This window comes from Arachis ipaensis, chromosome B1 (genome assembly GCF_059453495.1).
Source record: "Arachis ipaensis isolate K30076 ecotype BB chromosome B1, ASM5945349v1, whole genome shotgun sequence".
Lineage (NCBI taxonomy): Eukaryota > Viridiplantae > Streptophyta > Magnoliopsida > Fabales > Fabaceae > Arachis > Arachis ipaensis.
This window is the reverse complement of record NC_142436.1, coordinates 127,920,108-127,932,703: the sequence shown is the minus strand read 5'-3', so window position 1 is coordinate 127,932,703 and position 12,596 is coordinate 127,920,108. Positions and strand designations below refer to the sequence as shown.

General features: G+C 35.6%; 1 pseudogene across 1 annotated transcript; it reads right to left on the bottom strand.

Annotated features, from left to right (window-relative positions):
- Window positions 1-3,407: 3,407 nt before the first annotated feature.
- LOC107610465 (pentatricopeptide repeat-containing protein At5g66520 pseudogene) lies at window positions 3,408-5,559 on the bottom strand (annotated as a pseudogene). The gene has a single exon (XR_015902435.1). The product of XR_015902435.1 is annotated as a pentatricopeptide repeat-containing protein At5g66520 pseudogene (transcript).
- Between the last annotated feature and the right edge of the window lie 7,037 nt (window positions 5,560-12,596).

Here is a 12,596-nt window from a genome sequence, read left to right as displayed (position 1 = left end):
GGAGAGAGAGACAGAAAAAGAGAAGGATAGAGAGAAAAGAGAAGAGGGGAGAGAGAAGGAGAGAGGGAGAGGAAGGGAGAGAGAAAGAGGGAGGGGGAGAGAGAGAGCATGGGGAGAGAGAGGGAGAGAAGGATAGAGAGAACGAAAGGGGAGGGGGAGAAAGAGGGGGAAGGGGAAGGGGAAGGGGAGAGAGAGAGATAGAGAGGAGGGGGAGAGAGAAGAGAAAGAGAGGAGGAGAGAGAAAAATGGGAGAGAGAGAGAGAGAGAGAGAAAAGAAAGAGAAGAGGAGAGAGAGAGAAAGAGAAAAAATTATTTATAGAAAATATTGAAAAGAGATAAGAAAGAAAAAGGAACGAAAGCAATGGAAGGGACTTCATTATTTACAAATGTTACTCGTATCATTTAGAAAGAAAAAAATTAGATTAAAAAAATTCAATTAAAAAAAGGTTTAAAATTTTGGATTTTTGTATGTAAAAATATTAATTTTTGTGTAAAAATCTATTTTTACATGTAAAAACCAATTTTATGGTATAAAAACCAATTTTTCCAAAAACCGGTTTTTTGTGTAAAAATTTGGGTTTTATATGTAAAAATATTAATTTTTGTGTAAAAATATATTTTTACATGTAAAAACCAATTTTATGGTATAAAAACCAATTTTTTAGTACAAAAACCGATTTTTTGGTACAAAAACCGGTTTTTTGGTACAAAAACCGATTTTTTGGTACAAAAACCGGTTTTTTATATAAAAACCGGTTATTTTTTTAAAAATCGGTTTTTATTTTAATAACCGGTTAAAAACCGGTTTTGAAATTCACTAACCGGTTAATAACCGGTTTCATCATGAAAAACCAATTTGGTTAATTAACCAATACTATATTTTTGGTTAACCAAAAAACTGGTTTGGTTTTTGGATTAACCAAACCATGAACACCCCTATTTGTAAGTACTTGTATAAGAAGTCCGGTATGTATGAATAAATAAATCGACTCATTTTGACTAGTTTATTTTTTAAATAAACATATAATTTTAACATTTTTTATTTGATATCCATATAAATTAAAAAATTAATCATTATTAAATAATTGTTCTTTGATTAATTGTATTAACATTAATGATAATTAAATTATTCATTTATTTTTTGGTAGAAATAACTTATATAAAATATAAAATTTAGATTTCTAAGCCTGACATCAAAAATACTTTCATTCTAATTATTAATGGATGAATTGAAAGCTCCTAAATTAGATTAAAAGCAAAAATAAGAGGGATTTTTTTCTTAAATAAAATAAAAAATTATTAAAATATTTTGTTTGGGAAATTAAATAATTTTTTTATTTTATTTAAGAAAAAAATCTAAATAAGAATGAACAAAAATGAATAAGATTGAACTGGTTATGGTATTTAAAAAATTGATTGTGAAGTATAAATAAACTTTTTTATTAGGGTTAAGTATGATTTTAGTCTCTAAGGTATAAGCCGAAAATTTTTTTTGTTCTCAATTTTTTTTTGTATATAAAATTGTCCCTAAAGTTTAACTTAATTTTAAAATCGTCATTTTTACTAAAATTTTAATTTTTATTACTAAATTACCCTTAACCAAAAAATTATAAATTAAAAAAAAAAAAGAACAGATGAGAGGGAAGAAGGGAGGATCATGCGAGGGGGGAAGGGAGGGAAGAAGAGGGACGGCGAGGCTTGGAGCCGTCGTCGCCGTTGGGAACCAAAACCAGAGGAAGAGAGGAGACGCAAGCCTTGCCGCGAGCCCTGCCGCGAGCCCTGCCACCGTCGACGACCTTGTGAAGAGAGAGAAAACGCACGGCCAAGGAGAGAATCGGAAGAGGGGTGCCTTGTCGCCGTCGCACTCCGCCACTGCCGCCACTCCCGTCGGTGCTTCTGGTCCTCGTTGCCGCTTCGCGTCCTCGCCGCTTGTCCTCTCTAGGGTTCTGTTTCTGATTCGTTCTACTTCTGCTTCTAATTTCTTCTGCTTCTGATTGTAATTTTATTGTTCTTGTACTTGTGATTCTGATTCTAATTTCATCATTCTTGTACTTCTGATTCAGATTCTATTTCTTTGATCTTATTGCACGTCCATGAGCGGTTGTTTCTGCGTTTGTTTTTGGTTCTGTTTCTGTGTTTATTTCTGTGGGAATAGCTCTTTTGAGGGGCCAAAGGAAGAGGAGGAGGAACGGCGGCTGTGTAAGATGGTGCCTAGGATGGCGGCAATGATGACAGCGATGAGGAGCATGGAGGAGACTATGAGTATGGGTGAGGCGCTTGCAAGTCTTTTTCTAGAAGGCTTGTTGCTCTGCCTTGTCCAATTTGCCATACCCCTTAAACGAGTTTATCGATTCCATTAATCAACGAATCAGTTTTTTTCTGGTTCTTTTTCTCCTTGGTTGGTGTTTACAAGTGAAGAGTGAAAATAGGAAAAGAGAGCTACAATATCTTTGTTTCTAGAATACGAAGAGGTATCATTGACTCTCAGCTTCTGTTTCTGCGTTTGTTTCTGTTTCTGTTTTTGCTTCTGATGAAGAAGAAAAAGAAGAAGAAAATGGTATTTTGGTTTGAATGACGATTTTAAAACTACGTTAAACCTTAGAAACGATTTTGTATGTAAAAAAGGTTGAAAACGAAAAAAATTTTCAATCTATACCTTAAGGACTAAAATTGTATTTAACTCTTTTTATTATTACAGTTGTAAAATGTTTTGCTAATAAAAAAATTAAAGAATAAAGAGTATATTCTAACAATTGAAACTCTTTATTGAATAATCTAGAACTTATTTATATTTTTTATTATTAAATAGATTATTTTAACATATACTACAAAAAAAAAATTCTAATTATAATTAAGAAATATTATTTTTATTTTTAACTGAAATGAGTATTTCTTTTAAAAACTAGTAAAAAATCCATAGCTTATGAAACCATTTTTTAATTTTAGTTTTAATAAAAATACTAAAAAAGTAAAAAGATTTCTCATGATTCAACAATTCAATTTTATACTAGTGGTGTAACTAAACGTTCACGGCGTTAAAATTATCTCATTCCATCTACTGCATTAGAATTCAATTATACAATAACTAAAATATTATTAATTACCCGGGCAAACTTTTTTAACATCAATGGCCCACCAAAAAAATCGACACGTGTCCCTCAAAATAACTACACATTAAATCTGTATGAAATCTGTATAACGATAATCTTTATGGTAGAGCGACCATTTAATAAATCAACAACTCTAATCATTGTCATGTCATCATTTTCCAACCACCTTATTCAATGTTTCTCGTATCATGTTTCCTTCTAACCGAACTTTCTATCCCAGTCCCTCGAAGTTCAGTTATGGACCTTCAAATCAGCAGCAAAAGATCAACATCACAAGTAAAAGTACCTGAAGATAGTGCTCAAAGAGAATCCAATAAGCCTCTCTTCGAACTGATATAGGCTTTGTTTCGCCAAAACCAACATCAAGCATACTCACAAAGGAAATAACGTTGAGCTGAAAGAATGGCTAACCTATTAAGAATGGAACAATTACAAATTTACAATAACTGTTTCAGTTTACACGTCAAGAGTAAAGTGAATGTTACAGGTGTTCAATCTTCATGAAATGTATATGTTTCTGTGATGCCTGCAAAATTTTCTTCAAAATGTTTGTTTAATCAAACCGATGGGATCGACTCACAGTATGAAACTAGTACCATCACTAGCAACTAGCAAGTAGCAACAATCACCAACCACTTTGAAAATCAGAAAATGAGCATCTTCCTTCTGTAGAGATATCATGATCAAGGAGAACTATAAAGCTAGCTCAAAAGTTGCGGTTTTTCCCCTAAGCATCAACTAAGACCTCTGTTATGTCTGGTTCATAGTCTTCCCAATTGGCTTGTTTGGTGATCTCATGGAGGGTTTCATAGATATAATAAGAATGCTTATGCGTCACGTCACCAGCCACAAAGTTATGCAGAACTCCATTAATTTGCACAACACTTCTGCCCGGAGGCTTTTTAACACCCATCTCAATCATTTTTTGTCTCATAGCAACTACATCCTGCCACCTTTTGGCAAAAGCATATATGTTTGACAAGAGGACAAGATAGCCTGCGGCTTGGTTGACGTTGAGCTCGGCTACTACCTTGTTTGCCACTCCCGATGCTAGTTCTGAGTTCTTGTGTATTCGACAACCCCCAAGAAGGGCACCCCATAGCACATCATTTGGTTTTAAAGGCATGGTTTCGATAAGTCCCTGTGCTTCATCTAAGAAACCAGCACGGCTCAAGAGATCAACCATGCATCCATAGTGCTCAATCCTTGGGTGGATTCCCCAAGTATGTTTCATAGATGCAAAAATCTGGCGTCCTTCGTCTACAAACCCAGCATGGCTGCAAGCACAAAGCACTCCAATGAAGGTTACTTCATCTGGTCTTATTTCATTTACACCAACACCATCACTAAGCATAGCCTTAAAAAGATCAAGCGCTTCCTTTCCAAGGCCTTGTTTCGCAAAAGCCATGATGATGCTAGTCCAAGACACAGTGCTTTTCCGCGGCATATTGATAAACACTCTGTAAGCATCATCAATGATTCCACAACTGGCATACATATGAATGAGTGCATTGCTCAAACGCAATGAAGGCTGCTCATTGTTCCTCACAACAAATCTCTGTTCAACATACCAATGTATCCATCTTCCCAACTTTAGATCCCCCAACTCAGCGCATGCTGTCAAGGCAGCCACCAGCGCCACCTGGTCCAATTCCACACCCGCCCTACTCATCTCACCAAACAACGACAAAGCCTGCTTGCACTTGCCGCCACGAGCGCATCCGGCAACCATGGTGGTCCAAGACACAACATTCCTACAAGGCATCTCATCGAAAACCCTTCTGGCCCCATCAAAATCACCACACCTAACATACCCAGCAAGCATAGAGTTCCAGCTAGCAACACTTCTCTGATTCATTTCATCAAACACGTAACGTGCTTTCCCAACACCACCGCACACCGCATAGAAATTCACCAAACTTGTCTCCACAAACACATTGTAGCAATACCCTTTGACCAAAACCTTGCAATGCACCTGTTCCCCTTCCCCAACCAACCCACCACGTGCGCACGCGCTCAGAAGGAACGAGTACGTGAACCCATCAGGCTCCGACCCAGAAGCCACCATGCGATTGTAGCACTCCACAGATTTGAAAGGAGCTGCTGGGGTTCGGGCATGGGCCCTGATGATCTGGTTCCAGAGGGGGGTGGTGGGTTTGTGGAGAGTGGAGAAGAGGGTGTGGGCATTGTGGAGGTGGCCGTAGGAGACGTATAAAGAGAGGAGCTTGAAGATGAAGTTGTTCTTGTAAGAGAGGGAGTTGAGGATTAGTTGGGTGTGGATTTGGAGGAGAATGTTGAGGCTGTTGCATCGTTGCAAAAGGGAGAACACACGCTGCTGAAAGCTTCTACTGCTGCTTCCACTGGCGGGAAGGGAACCCATCCTTTTGATTCGCTCATGCTTTCTACCCCGCAACAAGGAGGTGTATTAGCGTCCCATTTTTATTTTGAGATTAAAGGGGAACATGAATTAGGTTTTAAAAGTGGATATTTTACATACTCACGAAAATATTTTCTGTTTTGTTTTTTTATTTCTATTTTTAAAAAATAATTTTTATTTTTAATCTTTTATATTTTAAAAAATGAGATTGATTTGTAAAAGAAAATTTATTTTTAAGTATTAAAAATAATAAAAAATATGTTTGGTTGGTTTATTTTTAAAATGTATTTTTAATATTTTTAAAATTACAAAAATTTTATATTTTTATTAAACATATGATTTTAATTATTTAATTTTTTATTAAATTAATAATTAATTTTTATACGGTGTTAATATGAAATAAATTACTATCTTATTATGTTATTTTAGAAAAATTTGATATCTCATGTATATATATAGAATTGGATTTTATATTTTCTGTTATATTATATAACAATAAAAACATCAATTGAAACCAAAAAAATTCAACCAAAATTAGTTTTATACCAAACGAATCAATTAATTAATATTAAAATTTATTGATGTAAACATATTTTTTAACAAATAATTTATTAATAAAATAATGAATAAATAAATATTTGTATTCTTTTAATTTTTATTATCAAAACTTTTATAATTGATTGCTGATTTAAAAAATTATTTTTATAACAAAATTATTTTTTAAATAAGATAGTCTTGCTTCTGTAAAAATGAAGGTCAAAAATAAAGAAATTTAATAAATATATGTTAATTGAGAGAGAGTACGTATTATATAAAATAAAAAAACTCAACAAATATAAATTTAATTCTAATCAGAGCTTCACTTTTTTTCTTAATTACCTCGTCTATATAGGTTAAAGATACAAAAATTAAGTTTAAAATAAAAAATCAAAAAGGTCAAATGAAATTAAAAAAAATTAAAAAAAAAATCATCTTTTTTAAGAGATGTATGTATAAATTGGAGGTAGATAAGAGATACTGTAACACTCTACTATACAGAGTTTTACGCTTAAGCCGTAAAGCAGAGGTGGTGTAATATTACGACCTCTAAAATAGATATATACATATAATAGCAGAAAGAATATAATAAACTAGAAGCCTTAAAAAAAACAGGTGAAACAAAATCGCGAAAATAAAAGCGCAACGCTCAGGAAACAGGATTACTTGCGTGCGAAGAAAACTAAAGATCATAGGTATAAATAAACAGAAAGTGAGAATAGAGGGTCAAAGACACAGAATAACTAGCTCCTGACTCAGCCTGCGAAGTCAAGGCTGGCCGAGAATGTGTACATACATATATACATAACCCAAAACCCAAAATACAAGATAGGACCCTAACTCTCCTTGGACCTCTAAGAGGAACAAATTAAACAAGTTATTTGAAGAGAAAGCTAAGTACATATATATAAAAATGTACATCAAAATAAAACTCAGAGACTACTCCGCTTCAAAAGTCCAGACGCCTAGCGAGGAGCCTCTCGACCTGCATCTGAAAATAACAACACAGTATGGGGTGAGAACCGGATGCTCTTAGCATGGTAAAGGTGCCACACACATAGTATATAAGGTCTTGGGAATGCCAGAGGCAATCCTAGAACGCCGACATTCAGATTATAAAGCTTAAAATTACTAAACAGAAACCATAAAAGGGGTAGGTATCTAGGGAATTCTAAACTCAACTTAAACTTTATCTTAACACCAACCTGTCCACCTTTCCTTCGTTCCTCCATCTCCAGTGAGTTTGCAAATACAGACAAACAGGCAATTGCAAGTACAGATAGGAGACAAGTAGTGCAGGTAGAAATTATCACAATTATCATAATATATTTAGTTGAACAATCCCAAATAAGGCATAGCAAACAAACAAATAAAATGCATATGATGAATGTCTATCCTACTGGCCGTGAGCTCACGTGTTGATTACTTTGCTAGAACTCGACACATCTGGCAACTAACCCAGACATTAGTCTCTAGGTTGCGCATCTCCAGGAGGATCATAAACGAAGGAGAGTGTCTTTCCACCTTCTCCTGGAGGTGTCACGAAGGAGAGTGTCTTTCTACATCGAAGGAGTGTGCTTTTCCACCTTGCAACCAGAGAAGAATGTGGGGGAAACAATACGAAGGAGAGTTCCTTTCCACCTTCTCCACATCCTCGTCACGACAAGAGAGGGAACTTCCGTCCTCAACTTGCATTCCGAACACATTTTCAAGTTAATACGCAAGCGGGATCGCACCCAGACCTTGTCATCTCGACCATTCTTGCCACAGACACATCTCGACCATTCCGGCCATTCATACATATCGACCATTCTGGCCACACACAGTCATCCCTAATATCATCATTTTCAACCTTTACTTCATCTCCAAGCTACCTCTATTTCCTAACTTCAACTTACTACTAGAGTTACTACTATGTTTTATGACTAAAAATAGAGGTTTATAAGTTTGAAATTAGGTTTAAAATTCAAAAACCCAGATTTGATGAAACAGGGGCCCATTTCGCGTACGCATCCCTCTATACGTGTACGCATGCAACCCAGGCAGTAGCATTTGTTCGCAAAGGGGGTATATGCATATGCAAAAAATTCCATGTCACGCGTACGCGTGGGCATGCGTTTTTCCAAAAATTGCACAAAGTTTCAAAAGCTGTAGAATTTTAGTTTTTAATCTCAAACTTCCGACGCGCATAACTTTTTCGTTTTAAATCATTTTTCCTTCGTTCTTCAAACGATGTAAACTTCACAGACCCAGTTTTCATACAAAATAAGTTTGAAATAATTTGGGGGTCCAGAAACTAAGTTATGGCTCACCGAAGTTCGGCCAAAAACTAATTTTTTTTTTTTTTACAAAACCTCGAAACCTCCATTTTCTTCAAAACTCAACTCCCATTCAAAATTACTAACCCTATAGCCATCAGCACAACATATTTTCACATTCAATCCATTCCTCAATTCAACAATATCATATATCAACCTCTCAAATAACCAACAACATAAGCAAATTCTTATTCATTATATATATATACAAACATTTATCATCATTAACTCATCACTTAATCTCTTATCCAACTAGCATTAAACTCACAATATATCACTTAACACTTATCCAACAAGCACCAAATCCATATCACAGTTCTCATCAAAGTCACTAAGTATTAAGTATACTCATACGTTCCAACCTATCCTATGGTCACCTAACCTAAGTTTTCACAGAACATTATATATTAAATACGTGAAACCTAAACCATACTTTGGCCAATTTTTACGTATTTCTCGAGGTAACCCACTAAATTCAAACAAGCCCCAAAAGTACAAAATCACCAAGGCATTGTCATTCAACCTCCATCAAGCCTCCAATGTCCACAAAAATCAAGCTCAAACTATACATACACAACCTAATTTCACATACATGCCCAATTTCAATATCCAAACTCACATAGGCTAAGAATTTGCAAAATTTTAACAGCCCTCACTTTGGATATGTCTTGATTGAATAAAAGCCCACAAGTTCCTCAAGCTAGTTTAAGCCCAAACATCAAGACATCGAGTCTCAATAACCAAAACCCCAAAATTGTGAAAACCCAAGAGAATGAGAGGCTGGAATAGAAATCAAGGTTTCTTACCGAATTGATTACCGAGCTTTGAAGAGCTCGATGCCGCGGTTGCGTGGCCGCAAACGGTGCGACCATCGGAACTCGGAGCAGAAAGATATGGTGATTTGAGTATTTAAATGAGGGTTTGGAAGTGTTACATGCTCTCTCCCTTCATGCTGAGCTTCCCAGCATATTTGCATTCCAAATGGGGAAGAGAATGAGTTGTGCTCATTTGATTAAGGGGAGTTAAGTTGGGCTTGGGCCCAATACGAGTCTGGTTCGATTGGTTTGGCCCGTTCGGCCCAATTTTGGGCCAAATTATTTGAAATTAGTGTTAATATTCTCGTTTTAATTAGCTCTATCCTATTTTAATATAAAATTTATATTTCTAAATTATTTTATTAAAATTTAATTTATCAATTAATTATTCACTAATTTAACGGAATTTACAGATACCCTGATAACGAACCGTATAAAAAAGGGAGGAGTTGACGTTCTGTGATAATAGAGAAGGGCAAAAAAGAACTAGTGTAAAAATACACGGAGTGAATGTGGCATGAGACAAAAAAATGTATAGAAAGCAATAAAAGAGATTTGAATGTTAATCCCAAAACCAAAAATACCGTTTTTTGGGTTGAAAATAGTTTCAAAAATTAAAACTGAAAATATTGAAAACATGAAAATAGCGTTTTCACTTTGTTATTTTTTTTTAGAAAAAGTTTTTGTTGAAAATATTTTAAAATATTTATTCATTCATATTTTCATACCTTATTTTCTTTTTCGTCAAAAATAAAAATAAAAATAAAAATACCCAAACCAATTAGCCCCTTAGTTTTCAAGAAAAATTAATATATACATCAATTTCTACCGTTTGTTTCCGTCAGCCAAATTAGTCTTTAGTCGAGTTTCCGACATGACTCACTAACAAAAACTATTGAGTTAGCACATTAACTCACACACGTGGCAGTTAAGTATCCACATGTACAAGAATGACAAAATAGTCCCTGAACAATAGTGAAATATGTTGTTGTTTTGGTGTCTCTCCCAAACGTTGTGTTGCAATTATAGTTCAAGTTATTCATCTCTGAAGCTAGGTTTGTAAACTTTAATTTATCATAAACTCTATTGTAAACCCTAGTTCAGCTGCAATGGTAACAAGCAAAGGAAGCTCTCTTTTATTAAATCGCCAAGGACAAAGACACAGTGGATCTAGTTGTAGTGGTCTCAAAATAAATATTTAAAATCAAGACAAATAAAATCATATAACCCTAAACTACTCTATTGTGACAATTTCCCTAAAAAAAAACAAACAAAAAGAATGTTCATTCAGCACCTTTAGTAACTGTCAAGGAACATACATACAAAACCAAAGAGACTCTGTAAATATTGCATTGTGCTCTGCACTGCAAAACACACACCACAAAACAACATACACTTCAGTGCCTCGCAATTTTGAGAGAGTGTGACGATAAGAATCTGTCCAGAGCATGGAACCACGACGCAGGCGAAATTGTCGCATGGAGAGAGCATGGAGGAGTGGACGCCACGTGAAGTCGCGGACAAAGGGAAAGGGAGGTTGATAGGGAAAGAGGCATGTCGAAGAGGGATCCGCCGACAACGTAAACGTGGTTGCCGAGAGGGACTATGATGAAGTTGTAAATACCACAAAACTGAAGGTTGCAGGTCATGGGTGGAAGAGGGCACCATGCGTGGTTCTTTGGGTTGAAGAGAAAGGAAGAAGCAATGGATGGTTCCTACGAGAAGATGTGAAGGAGGCAGTTGTGGCGACAATGGAGGATAGTGGAGAAGAAGGGCTTCAAGGAAAGGACCGATTCCATGAGGGTTGAAGAAACATGACTGTTACTCTCCTACTTCAACGTTATGTTTTGCTCCATACCCAAAACAACGTCGTGTTGTAGACAAGGATGAGGACCAATTTGCCTATCAGGGACATATGTACACGTTACCAAATATGTTGGATACTAAACATGTCATCTCAGAATTTTTCAACGGCCTCAAACGGAGAAATCATGTGAAGGACTGATTTGGCTGACAGAGACAAACATTGAAAATTTATGTATGTATTAATTTTTTGGGGACTAAAATATCCGCTTTTGAAATTTTCGAGCGCTTATTTGGGTAATTACTCCCAAAAATATTTTGGCGCTGACATATATAACCTCCACTTTTATTAATGACAAAAATACCCTTAATAGTATAAAAAAACATGTCAAAAATATCCATTCACAAAGAGAGACGTGTTTTGTTAATGGAATTGGATGAGGTGGCAAACAAAAATGCTAATGTGACATCCATTTTATGAATCTCGTTAAAGAAATCCTAATTCTCAATTTTTCCAATTTTTCTAATTTGAAATCCTAATTTTCCAACTTTCTACTCTACTAGTTCCACCGCCACCATTTCCATCTTCTCTCAGCCAGTTGTTGTCATTGTCTTCTCTGGTTTTTTCCCTCTTCCAACTGTCCATTCCGCCATTCTTCCTCTCCATGAGCTTGAAGCTATGATTTCACCCAGTCTACCGAAGCTCTGTCGTCGTTGTTGCCTTTCCATCGTCTTCCTTTTCTCATTGCCGTTGTCTTCACCTCATGCTCGCCTTTAGCCGTCGTGCTTACCTTCCAGTTCTAGTCATTGTGGTTTTTTATTCCTTTAATTGTGTGTTCTAGATTCGTCGTGCTCATGTTCCAATTTTAGTAGTCCTTTTCCTTTTTGATTCATGTTGTGTTTTTAGCTTTTTGTTGATTGTTGTTGTGTTGTGGTAATTGCTTATTTCTATATTGTGGTTGTTGTATTGTAGTTTCTGATGTGGCAAACAAAAATGCTAATGTGACATCCATTTTATGAATGTCCCGTTAAAAAAACCCCTAATTCTCAATTTTTACAAATTTTCTAATTTGAAATCCTAATTTTCCAAATCTTTGCTCTACTAGTTCTACCATCACAATTCCCATCTTCTCTCAGCCAATTGTTGTCCTTGTCTTCTCTGGTTTTTTTTCCTCTTCCAACTGTCCATTCTGCCATTCTTCCTCTCCATGAGCTTGAAGCCATGATTTCACCCAATCTATCAAAACTCTGTCGTCGTTGTTGCCTTCCCATCGCCTTCCTTTTCTAGTTGTCGTCGTCTTCACCTTGTGCTTGTCTTCAGCTATCATGCTCACTTTCCAGTTCTGGCCGTTTTGGTTTTTTATTCTTTTGATTGTTGTGTTCTAGATCCGTCATGCTCGTATTCCAGTTCTGGTAGTCCTTTTTCTCTTTGATTCATGTTGTGTTTTTATATTTTTGTTGATTGTTGTTGTGTTGTGGTAGTTGTTGGTTTCTATGTTATAGTTGTTGTATTGTAGTTTTTGAGGTGACAAACAAAAATGCTCATGTGGCATCATTTTATGATGGTCCCGTTAACAAAAAAAAATTCTAATTCTCAATTTTTTCAATTTTTCTAATTTGAAATCCTAATGTCCCA